The sequence below is a fragment of the Rhinatrema bivittatum genome, chromosome 2, assembly GCF_901001135.1.
Source record: "Rhinatrema bivittatum chromosome 2, aRhiBiv1.1, whole genome shotgun sequence".
In the NCBI taxonomy this organism is placed as follows: Eukaryota; Metazoa; Chordata; class Amphibia; order Gymnophiona; family Rhinatrematidae; genus Rhinatrema; species Rhinatrema bivittatum.
The window spans coordinates 471,023,921-471,039,180 of record NC_042616.1 but is presented as its reverse complement, the minus strand read 5'-3'; positions in this window follow the sequence as shown (position 1 = coordinate 471,039,180).

The following is a 15,260-nucleotide window of genomic DNA, read 5'->3' as shown; positions in this document are numbered from 1 at the left end:
ATTGCTTATGGAAAGTTTTTACATCCAGAATAAAACATAATTGACTAGGTAGCTCATTCCTCATAAAAGGGCCAATGAAAGGATGAGCACGGGTTGCAGCATGTCATATTTCTTTAAAGGCTGGAACCACCAACTATGACAAATTTGATGATTGAAGTCGGTGAGTAGGTTGGTATAAAGATAATACAGTTGTTACATAAGAGGACCTTCCCCTTTAATTGCTTTCGAAACTAGAACCAATATCTTAAATTTTATATGCTGGAATATAGGTAACCATTGTAATTTAATTAACATTGGTATAATATAATCGTACAATGTCCCACATGTAACTAAGCACACAATTATATTTTGTAGCAGCTGAATAGCTTCAATTTTATATTTAAGGAGCCCAATTAACAATGAGTTACCAATAGCCCATGAGAGTTAAAAGAAATGTAAAAAATGGTGACGGCAACTCTCAAAGCCAGCATGTGGTCACACATTGGCTCACTTACTTCTGTCCACGTCCAGGTACGCAATCATTTGATAACATACACACGCAGATGTGCCCGATATAAAATAGCCTGGCCACGCACACATGTGTGCCAAAGGTTAAGTGGGCCCGCGCATGTGCATGCAAATCCCGCTTCTACCCCATAAATCAGGGATTTTAAAAGGAGCTCGTGCTGACACCATTCCCAGTTTTATCAGTTCATCCCTAGTTCCCCAGTGAAGAGAGAGGTCCTCCAACCGCCATGGTTTGACACCTTTATTCCCCCCTAGTTAGCCCCGACCTATAAAACCTCACAGATCTGCCTAATTTTCTTTATTTTTTAACTTACCCATCATTCATAGCAGAAGTAAAGCTACGTTGAAAGGGGCCTTGGCATGTGCCGGATTCCACGAGTATTTACACGCACATCTCAGGTCTTAACCCCAAAATGCCCAGGCTCCACCCTTTTCTGAAAACTTTCGAGATGTGCATTCTCTGGGAGATACGCACATATCTCAGCGGCTTTTAAATTCTGCTCGGCACACGCGAGCCCAACGTATTTGCACATCCCCTAATTAATGAGTGCATCAGGCTTTTAAAATTCACCTTTATATGTCAGAATATATTAGTATCTTAGATTTATGCAATGTGAACTAATGTTCCCAAGCCAGTATTGCAAAAAACTCGTGTATAGGTTTGTCATAATTGTAAACAACATTTTCATTTCTTATTGTTCTTATAGAAAGTTTATTTGGAGTATGGAGCTGAATGTAACACTATAGGCTGACTTTGCTTCAGGAGTAGGTATTTGCCATTTGTATGTGTATATGCCCTGATTATTACATTTCCTTATTCTGGGTTCTTTTAGTATGCTTTCTGGCATGCTTTGTGATGATTATTGTTCTTATACCCATTCTTGTTGCATAGGAGTGTAAATAATTTGGATTGCCATGATTATATCTTTTACAGCTGGCATTGTCAAAATTGTCATGTTTGGGATCTGAAATGCATGTCAGCACTGATGGATTGGAGGGGTGGGGGGTGGAGGCGGATCATTAATCACCCAGAGTCCAAGCTTAAAGGCGGATTTTAAAAGCTGCCCGAGTACGTGTGTATCTCCCGCTATGCGCACAAATAGAAAGTTTCAAAAAAGGGGGCGGGGTGTAGGTGTGCTATGGGCAGGGCATGGTCGTTCCTGGATTTCACAATGACACAATGCATAAATACTTACGGGCACAAGTGCCCGCAGGGGTCCCCTGCTGCGTAACTTTACTTCTACTATGGATGGCGTATAGTAATAAAATAAAAATATCTAGGTATGGCAGCAGGGTTTTAAGGGTCAGAGCTAATAGGGGAAAAGGGAGGCTATTAAACTAGGGGGGGGGGAGTTGGAAGTTCTATCCCTTACCTGGCTGAACTGGGAAGAAACTGGTGAAACTGGCAATGGCATGGAAGCGTGCCCCTTTTAAAATCCCTCCACTTACACGGTGGAATCGAGATTTGCATGCACATGCATGCACCCATTTAAAATAATGCACATTTTATAACGTGTGCACATATTCGCACATATGTTTTAAAATAGCTGCTTCCATGGGTGCAAGCCAGCAAACGTGTGCACGTGTACGCCCGTGTGACTCTTTAAAAGTTACTGTCCCTGTGAGGGGCCTATACAAGGGTGGATTAAGGATGAGGGTAATGGAGTAGGAGGCACCCATGCTGGAGTACCGTCCTGGGCCCAAGACACTTAATTAACCCTTGGATGTCAGTATGGATTAGATTCCGAATCCCACCAGATGGTTTATCTCAGAGCTTCCCTAACCTGTCCTAGCAATCCCACCACAGCCATTCTGATTTTCACAATATCCCTAGTAGATATGTAAGATATATATCTGCATACTCTGTGTCTCTAATGCATGCACATGCATCTTATGCATATTCATTTAGATATCCTGAAAATAAGTCTGGCTCTGGGGTCACCTTGACAAGTTTTGGAATCTCTAGTTTATGTTATCTCTCATTTGGAGTCATCATGTATTATCTAAAGTTCAAGCATCCACTCAGATCATGAATACCTGGGTTTATGTTCAGTGCATGTAGTCGGGTTTAAATCACATTCTCAAATGTGAAAAATAATATAGTTGTGTCTTTCCTGAAAGGTGAAACAAACTTATGGAACTCCAGGGAACAGATTCAATTATTCTACCTCCTAGAGCTGGATGATGTACGGTGAGATGAGATTTGATGGAAAGGGGGCAGAATTGCCTGACAACTAGTATTTAGTCTCAATAGAAAACCAAAGTCTTCATGTATCCTTATCAACTGACAGACTAACCCTAATATATTATAGGCTGACTTTCCTTTCTATTTCCCAGCTTATATACATTGCCCAGCATAAAGAAATGGAAAATCTTTGCTTCTTCCATACTAAACTAATTTTCAGTGTTTCCCATAAGGAAAGCAATATTCAAATCTAATAAGGATCACTTCAGTCATCTCTGTAGCACAACAGTTCTATCTGGATTATGCAATAGCTAGTACAGCTATTTTTTAAAAATCATCTCTAAAGACATATATTTCATTCTGCATCCTCCATATAGAAATGGGAATAATATGACATTTACTTTTTCTTGTAATATAAATACATACAATTATTTATTTGCCTCAAAATGTTGCATACAATTTATTAGAGGATACAACTGGAATTCTATTTCAGTTGCATGAGTATTTCTATTGATATATATTTTTTTCTCTGATCTAGACTGTTTACACTGAACCAGGGTCTCCCTCTTGTGGCCAACATTTGTCGTATGAAGAGTCCTGTGATTTTTCTTAAAATGCCATGTAGACCAACAAAATAATACCAGGCATTTCAGTAGACTAACAGCAAAAGATGTGTGTACTCTTTTTAAATTGGCATAAAATGCTTGTTATCTGCATGGTCCATCTGCAACTTATCACTTGTGATTTAGCAACTCTAAATAATTGTTTGTCATCTGCAAATTTGATCTCCTCACTTGTCATTCCCCTTTCCAGATCATTCATTAATAAATTAAAAAGTACTGGTCCTAGAACAGATCCATGAAGCACTACACTGTTACCTTTCTCCAGTGAGAAAAATGACCATTTAATCCTACTCTCTGTTTCCTGTCTTTAAACCAGTTTGCAGTTCACAAAAGGACATTGCCTCCCAGTGGCAGATTGCAGGAAAATTTCAGCCTGGAGGATTTTTTCAAAACTGACCTACCGGGTATTTGACTTCAATGTGCACTTTCTCTGCAGCACATGTGTCAACAGCTCCCTAAAGCGCATCAAGTCGACTCTGGAACCTGGTAGATTTAAACCTAAATATCTCCAAAATAAATTTCACATTTTTACTAAATAACTAAGAAATGGAGCGTGCTCTTAACCAGCAGTGAGTAAACAAAGCTATAGACCCCATTCCATCCATTCAAATCGGTTAACATACACACACAAATATCCTGATCTGACCAACCAAGCAGCTATTGAACTAGTGAAAGTACTGAGCAACTACACTGCCAGCCAGTGTCAGACACACACACAGATGCTCAGTAGGAATGTGAATCGTTTTTGAACGATTAAAATTATCGTCAGATAATTTTAAAATCGTCCTAAATTGTCAGAGTGCACGATACAATACAAATGCCCGCGATTTATCGTCATAAATCGTCCTAAATCGTTAAATAGGGCACAGGAATTATTTGGGGGAGGGCGGGAAAACTGGCACACTAAAACAACCCCTAAACCCACCCGACCCTTTAAAACCAATTCCTTACCCTCCCCCACTTTCCCGAACCCCCCCCCCCCCAAAAATGTTAAATTACCTGGTGGTCCAATGGGGGAGGGTCCCGGCACGATCTCCTGCTCTCGGGCCATCGATGCCATTTTGGCTGCCACTAATTAAAATGGCGCCAATGGCCCGATAAAAAAAAACCCACCCAACCCTTTAAATCGACCCCCCTTAGCCTCCCCCACCCTCCCGACCCCCCCAAAATCTTTTAACATTACCTGGTGGTCCAGGGGGGCCTCGGGGGATGATTTCCCGTTCCCAGGCATCAGCTGCGCTAAAAAAACATGGCGCCAATGCCCCTTTGCCCTTACCATGTGACAGGGTATCCGTGCCATTGGCCGGCCCCTGTCACATGGTAGGAGCACTGGATGGCCGGTGCCAAGATGGCGCCGGCCATCCAGTGCTCTGACGATAATTTCCTGTGATTTTATTCTTTAGAATAGTTTCCACAATTTTTCCCGGCACTGAGGTCAGCTTCACTGGTCTATAGTTTCCCAGGTCACCTCTGGAGCCCTTTTTATACATCAGGGTTACATTGGCCACTCTTCAGTCTTCAGGTACAACAAATGATTTTAATGATAGGTTACAAATTATTTTGTTAGAGGATTCCATAAATACTGATTTAGGTGCAAGTTTTATTACTATTGTTTGGTAGTCATTTCAGTTTCTTCTGAATGCTGCCAAATTAGCTTCATTATTATCATTCTGCTCTCCATTTGTGGATGTTTATTTTCTGTTAATGGGTTTAATAGGATTAAAATTCAACACATTGTATCACATGCTATTATCTAGAGTATAATGTTATTCATGTTGATCAATAAAAAGTTCAATCATAATTTATATATTAGGGATGTATATTCATCTTATACAAATATGTAAAACTGGACAAATTAGGTCATTTTTTGTTTGTTCTAAAAGGAATAACCAAAAAATAGCCTTTCAGGAACATATTGAATATTTTTCAGGTACTTTTGTTTTCAAGTGGGGGGAAAAAAGTCATCCTGCCCCCTATCCAACCACCCTTCTATATGGGCCTATTCAGCTGGGCTTAATATAGAACAGCTGGGGATTAGACGAAGACCTCCAACTGACCCCTCCTCTCGCTCCCTCCAAAAATAACCTGGGCCAAGGGCTTCACTTCTATGTGGTCCAGCAGTGGAAGTGGCATTTGAAAAGGTAGAAGCCATTACCACTCATCCTGCACTAATTTATTCCCTCTAAAATTGGTGGTACCAACCCTCCTTTGACACCTCTCTCAAATGCAGCCAGTGCCATGTTGCCTACTTCACTGCTGCCCCCTTGGAAGGGATATGTGGGACTTTAGTAGATGCTGGTCTCTGCAATTTTTGGATGGGTTTGGAGAGGATTGAAGGGGCCTTGCTAAGGCCTGGTTGGGCCCAACTGGGTAGGCCTGGGCCCCAAGAAATGTTTACAGTGGAAGGAGGGTCAGAGGACACTGGGGAGGCACCAACTGAGCTTGTCTTGTGGCAGGCAGGAGGCTGTAAGAGGGGAGCATGTTTTGATTTCTTTTCTTTTGGAGTTTTTTGTGTAGATTTCCTTTTTTTGTTTGGTAAGTGAACCAAACAGAAAGAAACTCATTAAGGAAACTGAAAAATAAAAACAAAAAGATGAGCTTCTTGGATCTGCACATCTTTAATATCTTTAGCCAGTTATGTGTCCTTAGCTGGTTATCTTTATTTAACTAGCTATCTTTAACCAGATAACCATAGTTAACTGGTATGGTAATCTGTTTTTAATATTCAATTTTTTGTTAATAGTTCCAATAAAAGTAACACAGCTAAGTACAGATAGCTGGCTAAAGATAACCATTTTAGAACAGTTAACCAGCTAAATTTAACCTGCTAAGTTTAGGTGGGTAATTCATTCCCACAAATAGTGCCCAGAATAAGGTAGGGGAAAAAGGGCAGGTCATGGGCATCCTGGGGGTGGGACCGAGACTGACTAGTATGTAGATTTGTATAATGGAGCTAGCACCGCAGTATACAAATCAACTCCTCTTTTTAAACTTTTCATTGCTTATAAGGACTAAAGTTCTTTACTGATGTCAATTTTACTATGAATACCTCTGGATGTGTCTGTAACAATACCCCCATAACTCCCAACCTACCTCCCGAAAACCCACCCTGATTCAAAGAGCCCCTCTAGAGTGTACTGACTCTCTATCTCTTTCTCATATGCATGTAAAGGCTGTAGAAGTATGTGTGGCAATAATATTTTGAATGCCATGCGCATACTTTATAAAATGAGGTGCACTTGAGTTTATGGGCAAATACATGTTCCTTTTACTATTTACCTGTGTATATATATATATATATATATATATATATATATAAATATATGGGTATATATATATATACCCAAGCCTTCTCTTGCTCAGACACACAGTAGAGTCTTTTTATACCTTAGAATCAGTTATGCTGCTCACCACTAGAACAACATCTCTAGCTTTCTGTTCTTTATGCAGACGATCTCTTCCAGTTATCCCCATGTTAAACCCCCATGTTAAACCATGTTACTTGGATCCAAGTTTGCTCATCCTTGTTTTAATGTAATGCATTCTTTTGCACTGGTTTTTGTTATAATGTAAACCGAAGTGATTTGTAACTTGTTACAAGAATATCGGTATATAAGAGCCAGATTAACACAAGTAAGGGATAGGGCCCTATCCCTAGCAGGACCGATAATATGGAACACCATGCCGGTAGAAATCAGATTGGAAAGAGACATCAAAACATTCAGAAAAAATGTAAAAACATGGCTATTTAAGCAAGCATACCACAAAGAGAATCAAGAGTAGAACCCAGGGAACTGTTAGTTGCGGTCAAGCAAACACCACACAAACACACTCCTTCCTTCTTAAAGTGTGTCTTCTCTCCTATATTCAAATTTCTTCCTTTATCTTAAACAACAAAGAACTAAAGTTAAGTAACACCAAACTTTTAGCAGAGTTAGAAAAACTAGACATGACTTATAACACTTACCAAATAGTATTTATTATGATATAATGTTACAGTATTTTTTATGGCACCTGTTTAAGAGTTAGAATTCTAGACACTTTATTCAACATAGGTTTTGTGCCTTATTGTGAACCGTTGTGATGGCACCCGCTTAACGACAGTATAGAAAAGATTTTAAATAAATAAATAAAAATAAATATTCTGAGACATATACATCATTTTCTATTTCTTTCAACATTCTTTCACTGAAACAGGATTGCTTAAGCAACATTACCATAGGTACATGTTAACAGGATATAATATAAATGCATTATAAGGAACACTGTTATTCTTTTCTCAACATTAAGCATTCTGATTGCTATTACCAGAATGGATGAAGTTAACATATTGACTTTCTGAAGAGCACTTAAACCTTGTGATAATCTGTAATAGCCAACCCTCCAAACTGTGATATTAGAGAGGGAGGGATTACACAAACAAAAGCAGAACTACCAATTCATGCATGCATGCAATACAACCAGACTGGATTTGCCTGTCCTGCAAAAATGGAGTTAATTAGGAACCCTAATGTCCAGAGACCATTTTTGAAAGGGTCAAAACAAAATTACATCTAGGTGTTAAATTCTTTCTTTAACTATGTCAAACAGGTGCAAATGTTTTTTGGGTTTTTTTTGGAAGCAGGCACTATTTATTTGGCAGTTTAATGATGATTTAACTGATCTACAAAAGCTGGTCAGGGTAATTACCACTATCACCCCTGTTAGTTACTGTAACTTCAGTTTATAAAAATCACAGTACAGAGGCTTTCCACATTACTGAAAGAGAGCTGCAGGATGACTGACATCAATTAAAAATGATCCCTGGAGTACATCAGGCTCCCTACACTATGAAATGAATTTTCAAAATATTATGCATGTAAAAGTGAGCATATATGCATGTAAGCAGCCTTTACGTGTGTATTTCATATTTTATAGGTAAAACATATGCACATATTTTCACTTTCACGCGCACATATATGTGCATAAAATAAGGGCAGTCTAGGGGCATCATGAGGTGGGGCCGACATTTACACACTTAAGCTGCCATTTAAAAAGAAACTTATAAATGTAGATTTGCCAGCTTGTGTAATTTTACCTGCTAATTATGTGAAGTAAGTGATATTTAAAGTGTTTATTGTGTACTAATGGCCAGGTGGAAGAGCTGGGTGAACTGGGGTCAGGGCTGCTGGAAGGGTGTCCAGCCACCCTAGTTGGTGATGGCATCACCGCATCCCTCTCACCCTCATCACAGGTAGCCTACCTACCGACATCCTTTATAGACATGAACTCTTCTCACCACCTCTCCAGCCTCGTTTCATTTAATAACTGCTCTGGCTCCCAGCCCTCTTCCGCTGCCCCATGTGACAGTCCAGCCTGCCTAATGGTTTCGCCAGCCTTGACTGGAGGAGTTCAGGCTTGAGAATCAGGAGGGTCTCGATGACCTGGAGAAGGACTGGGCAAACTGGTGGACTAGATGGTAAAACTGGCAATTTCCTTGACACACACATGTTTTAAAATACACCCACTGACGCATGTTAATCCCAATACACACAAGTCCTACTTTAAAATATATGCACAAAATATTAAAATAGGTAGGAAATGTATGCATGTTCAATGATGCAGTGATTTACATAAGCTTACATATGGACATATACTGCAGGATAGAAATATGTGTATTTTATAAAACATACGTATATCATACGTGCTAGTTATAAAACGATAATCCAGATCTGCTCACAACCATATATGCAAATGGTGTATGCCACCATTTGCATTTGTTTGAAAGTTATCCTCTGTCTGTTCATTTTCTCAACCTTTCTAGTTATAAAGAGTATGTGATATAATTCTTCTGGCCCTTAGTTTTCTGGATTAGTTAAACATTCTATAAGAGTAAGTCAATGAAAAAACTGCATTATTCTCCGTACACCATTTTCCACTGCTGCCTGTAAGCTTTGCTTCCCCTTCTCCTCATCCATTGGCACTTCTCTTCCTTTACGTACAATCAAAAGTGTCACTCTGAAATGCAAGTGTATTTATTGCTATTTTTCTGAAATTGTTAAGGCAACGTAAAACGAATGGATGTCCTGCTTCTGTTCAATCAAGTCCAAATACCTGCAATTTCTTACACGTTGTAGCATATAATCTCCATCTTCTGTCCCCCTGCTGTTACCAATTGCACAGGCAGAGGCTTTCTGGGCAGCGACAATTTGAAAACATCCTCTTCACATTCAGTGATTGCAACTAGCTCACACAAGCAGCTGTGCTCAGAATCAAAAGTATACAGCATTTCATTTATATTTGTGAAGATGATCCTTGAAGCACTACAGTACAGAATCAAGTATTTCCATAGAACCCAAAAAGCAGAAAGACTAGAAAAACTAGCATACATTGATAGGGTGGATTCAATTATTCTTTGTTGTTCCTATTAATTATTATAAAAGCATTTTATATCAAAGTGCTGTATGCCAGCTAAAATTGTAAGGAGAAAAATTAAAGAGACAATGGAGATGCCATGATACTAGTAATACTGCAATTTATCATTTATAAAGCCCTCTTAAACATGTGCAGCACTGAACACATGTAAAGACAATCCTTGCTCAATAGAGATGTGCACTGATTTTTTTTTTTTGTGTCATTTTTGTTTCGGGGCATTTACTGTCAAATTTCATTTTTTTTTAAGGTTCAGGAGGTAGTTATTTCATGTTTCCCTCGTTTCGAAGTTAGAGCGTAATAACATGACTTAGGGGCGGATTTTCATACTCCGCGAATAGGCCTACTTTTGTTTGCGCTCCAGGCGCAAACAAAAGTACGCTGGATTTTAGTAGATACGCGCGGAGCCGCACGTATCTGCTAAAAACCTGGATCGGCGCGCGCAAGGCTATCGATTTTGTATAGCCGGCGCGCGCCGAGCCGCGCAGCCTACCCCCGTTCCCTCCGAGGCCGCTCCGAAAATGGAGCGGCCTCGGAGGGAACTTCCTTTTGCCCTCCCCTCACCTTCCCCTCCCTTCCCCTACCTAACCCACCCACCCGGCCCTGTCTAAGCCCCCCCCTTACCTTTGTCGGGGGATTTACGCCTCCCGGAGGGAGGCGTAAATCCCCGCGCGTCAGCGGACCTCCTGCGCGCCGGGACGCGACCTGGGGGCGGGTCCGGAGGGTGTGGCCACGCCCCCAGGCTGCCCCGGGCCATAGCCACGCCCCCGGGCCCGCCCCCGTAACGCTCCCGACACGCCCCGAAAACGCCGCGCGGTTCGGGCCCGCCCCCGACACGCCCCCCCCGACACGCCCCCTCCGAAAACCCCGGGACTTACGCGAGTTCCGGGGCTCTGCGCGCGCCGGTAGGCCTATGTAAAATAGGCTTACCGGCGCGCAGGGCCCTGCTCGTCTAAATCCGCCCGGTTTTGGGTGGATTTAGGCGAGCAGGGCTCTGAAAATCCGCCCCTTAGTGTGTAGTAACTTTAATCTAGTGAAGGCAAATATATACGACAAACAAAAGTCAATAGGAAGTATATTCATTATAGAAGTGATTTGGAGTTACAAGAGGCCTCAGAAAGATGAGTTTATGGCCCAGATTTGAATGTGGCTAGAGAGGTAACATGACACATTGACTCATGGAGTTGATTCCAAGTATATGGTACAACAAGATGAAAAAGCTCCACAAAAATTTTGGATATAAACATAGCCTCACACTCAATAGGAATAAAATCAAAATTGCCTGATCAACGGAGTTCACAATGAAGGGTATAGGTAAGAGAAGTGAATGAGGAGCTGTAGAATGACTGTATTAGTAGATCAGTAAGAGATGCTTGAATTATATGCAGACAGACATAGATGTTCACTGTTCATATTTAGTTTGTTTTAGGTTTTATATTTTATCTCTGGTTTTATTTATGGATTTTGTGATTATATTTTGATGTGTTTGTCTATAATTTAAAGGATGTTTATTTGGTAAATTACTAAGATTTGTGGGTAGAGCAATAAACACTTTTTTTTAGATACTGTAAATAAATAGATGGGGAAACAAATGTGGAAAGTTGGAAAAAGGGGTTACATGGTTTTAGCAACAGTGAAGGAGGATAAGCCATGCAACAGAAATTTGAATAGATTGATGTCGAGAAAAGATGGTTCAGCAGGATGTCCACAAAGAACACTTTGCAGTAGTGTAAGTGTGAGGGGATAAAAGAATGAATGAGCATTTTTTGTAGCATGCTCAGAAATTTTAGATTTTAGAGATGTTATGTAGAAAGACTTGATGCACTTTATCAGCATTTTGAATGGGTATACAGAAGGAGAGAGAGGCATCAAAGGTGATCCCAAGATTACAGGAGGAGGGAATTAGGAGGAAAAGAGCATTATCCACTGAGATATTATAAAAGAGAAGAGATGAAGCAGGTTTTGAGGGAACGACAATAAATACATGACAGTGGGATAACCTAGGTATTGATGTCAGAAGAGTAAGCTGAAATTTGAGACTGGATTTGTGGTGAACTTTTTGGTGTAGAAAGATAGATGATCTAGGAGTCATCAACATAAAAATGGTGCTGAAAGCCATGGAAGGAGAACAGAGTACTAAGGGAAGAAGAGCAGAGAGAAAACAGAAGAGGCCCCAGGACAGAGAAGAGAAGGACATTAAAAAATAATCAGAGAAGGAGAGGAGGAAGCAGGATTTCAGACTGCTCAGATTATGCATTTACTGACAATGAAAAAGGAATGGCGTCAGGTCCAAAAAAGTACTTGTAGTTAAAACTTGTGATTTTTGGCATCATAACTCACAGGAATATGCATGCAGTTTTTCTAAGAGTTATGGATTGCAAGTAACTGATTCTCTTTTCAATTAAATACCAATTAAGTCATGATGAATAGTGTATAGCAAAGTTTGAAAATTACATTTTGAACATCTGAGTGTCAGAATATATTTATGCTTTTTTGACTTTTAAGGCAATTTATAGTTGAATACATCATGTTAAAAATCATTCAACTATAATTTACATAATGAAATAAACTACCAGAGTGTGAGATAACTCATCATAATGGGCGGTAAACATGCCAGAAAGTACCCATTCTATGTAAAATTATTTTTGTGTGCAGCAAAGACAAGGCTACATTCATTTATTGCTTTCAGTGATAACACTTGTTGTCTTAATTGTTGTTCTGTTTGTTTCTTTGCATTCCAATGTGTACATGTTGGATAATTAAAAACAATACCCCTAAACACTTTAATGGTTCACTTTATGCTTGTAGTTTTGGGCTCTAGAAGGCTAACTTTTAGGAGATTCTGATTTTGCCAAATATAAAGTATCATAAAAGGAAAAATTTATAAGATTTTTGGATTATCAAAAAATATATGTTTGCTCCATTATCACACTGTGTGGCACCCATAAACCACCGTTATTCACCCACAGACCTACCCAATTTGTTTATTCAACTTACATAAAAACCAATCAAATTAAAAAAATATAATGCTCACTGATTGGTGAACAACTAATATTAGCCATCCAATCATGCTCTTTATTTTAAATAACACTGAACCATTCAATATTTTCATTGAGACTATTCAGCACTACTGTAGTTAAGGTTTAAATCCAATATTGTTCTCAATAATTTAAGCAGTCAATGTGGTCACGTCCTCTGTCTGATATTGTCACAACTCTATAATTATCCATTTAAGATTAATGAACTCATAGTTAAAGCACAGACAATGCTGTACTGTAAGATTCTGTGTCTTCTTTGTATTCAAATAACCCCAATGCTCCTTAGGACATACCAGAACCTGTTTATTTTATGCAACCCACGTACAATTTCAAACAAGGACATTGAATGACATTGTGGTAAACAACATGCTGTCCCTGCTCAGCTATTGGGGCAAAAGCAGAGGGCTAGACAGCAACAGAGAAAACCCAGGTGGAGGGAAAAGCTCTTCAGTACTATATTTCCCAAGCCTCCTCTAACCAAAGCAGGTGGCTGTGGAGGTGGGAGGGATCAAGACCAAAGGCTGTTGATTTCTAAGGAGATAGCTGATAGGGGTGCAGATGATCTAGATTGGGAAGAAGCTGAGTTAAAAGAGGGAGTTTTTTTTTAACCAAAGTTGGGGGGAGATGGAACCAGAGCTGATGGAAGTATAGGAGGAGGAAACTCCAGGTGTGTGCGCCAGAGAAGAAGAGGCAAGAGTTTTTTCCTGGAGAAATGGAAGAACTGATAAACAGTTTAGACTAAATCAAAGTGACGTAGGCCCCAAGAAGGGATTTTGTTTCTGGACAGTATCTGGAGCTGATGAGGCTGTCATCTCAAAGAAGAATACTGAAGGAGTTTCAGTGGGTGGTGTGGGAGGTAGAAACCCCAGCAGCTGGATACTTCTAGTGGAAGTGACTGTTTCACCAGAGAATGAACTAAATGCTAAAAACCTGCAGCTTTGATGAATCATTTTCCCAGGGATTTCTACAGATAATTTGTGCTGGGGAAAAGTTGTTTTTTTCTCTTTCTTTGCATTAGAAGTGATTGCATTGTCAGAGCACATACTGGGGAATACAAACCTGTGACTGTGCTAATCATTTCCCATTGGTGGGCCAAAAAGGAGCAGTACCTGGGAGAGTAGCTTTTCTCTACCTGAGGTTTTGAGCCAGCAGGAGGATGGGCATTTGATGTTTCCCAGGTGAAGCGTCCATCAAGCTAGATTGAGAGAACATTGCATAAATCTCATCTTTGGTTGAGTTTTCTCACTCTGAAGGTCATCAAATCTTCAAAAGAGAACACTGTTCTGTTCATACATCTCACTTGAATGTCAAAGTGGCCCCTAGCCCCTACATTCCTACCTAAACCTCACCTCGAGTATCTAGGTGGGCCTCATATAGAGGTATAAATACCTGACTACTATGAGGGCCTTATAGCTAGTGTCTCTCTCTCTCTCTCTCTCTCTCTCTCTCTCTCTCTCTCTCTCTCTCTCTCTCCCCCCCTCCCCCCCCTCCCCGATTGGTTGTAGGTGCTAAGATAGTACTTTGTGATAAACTGCCTATTACCATAAAACATGCCTCTTTTCCTATCACATGTGATATTTAGTGCATTTTGATAAATCCAGGCCTTACTTAGCTGACTATATCTGAATAATGAACTCAGAATGTTCCCTCACGTCTCCTTCAATTGTCTGCACACATATTACAACCATGGAGGAACAACATTCCTTCAGCTCATCTTGAATAGTCACCCAAACTCTAGGAAACACAAAACTAACCACTTGATCTTTAATGTTTGGATCTCTTGAATAAGCTGTAAGTAATGAGTCTTCAAAAATGTTATACATAGTCAATATGTGCCAATGTTTCTGTGTCCTTGTTGCTATAGCCAACAGCATAATCAGTAAACCGAGCTTAAGCAGCCTGATTCCATTTATTCTCTCACAAGTCATGCAAGGAAAATGTGAAAATAAATGTAATTTATGTAAAAAATAAAAAACAAAACACTGGCTGCATTATTTGTCAAATGTCACTTTTAAAGAGACATCACTGCTATGTCTGCAGGATACCACGAGTCTTATTCAAAACATTTGGCTAAATATTGTCTCCTATACAACCAGTCTATCAGTTCCAAATTCTACATAATAAGCTCCCTTCCCATCTTTCTTCATCTTCACATCATCGATCTTATACTTGCAGTAGCAGTGCACACACTCTAGGCATGTGTAGCCAGATTTTTGCTGCCAGCTGCTGATCCATCCATACTTGGATGCAATGAAGACAGTAGATACTGGTTGAGTCTAAGAACCACTTTATTGTGAGATGACAGGAGAACCAAGGGGCCGATGTATTAAGACCCACGGTAAAACTAGTGATAGTTGTCAGCACGTATTGTTTTTGGCATGCTCAACAAAAGCAGGAATCTCTGCAGAATGTAATAAAGGGCCTGTATGCAAATGAGATGCATGTAGAAAATCCATGCAAAAGTGAAATCCACGTGCAAAACCGCGTACTCATGGC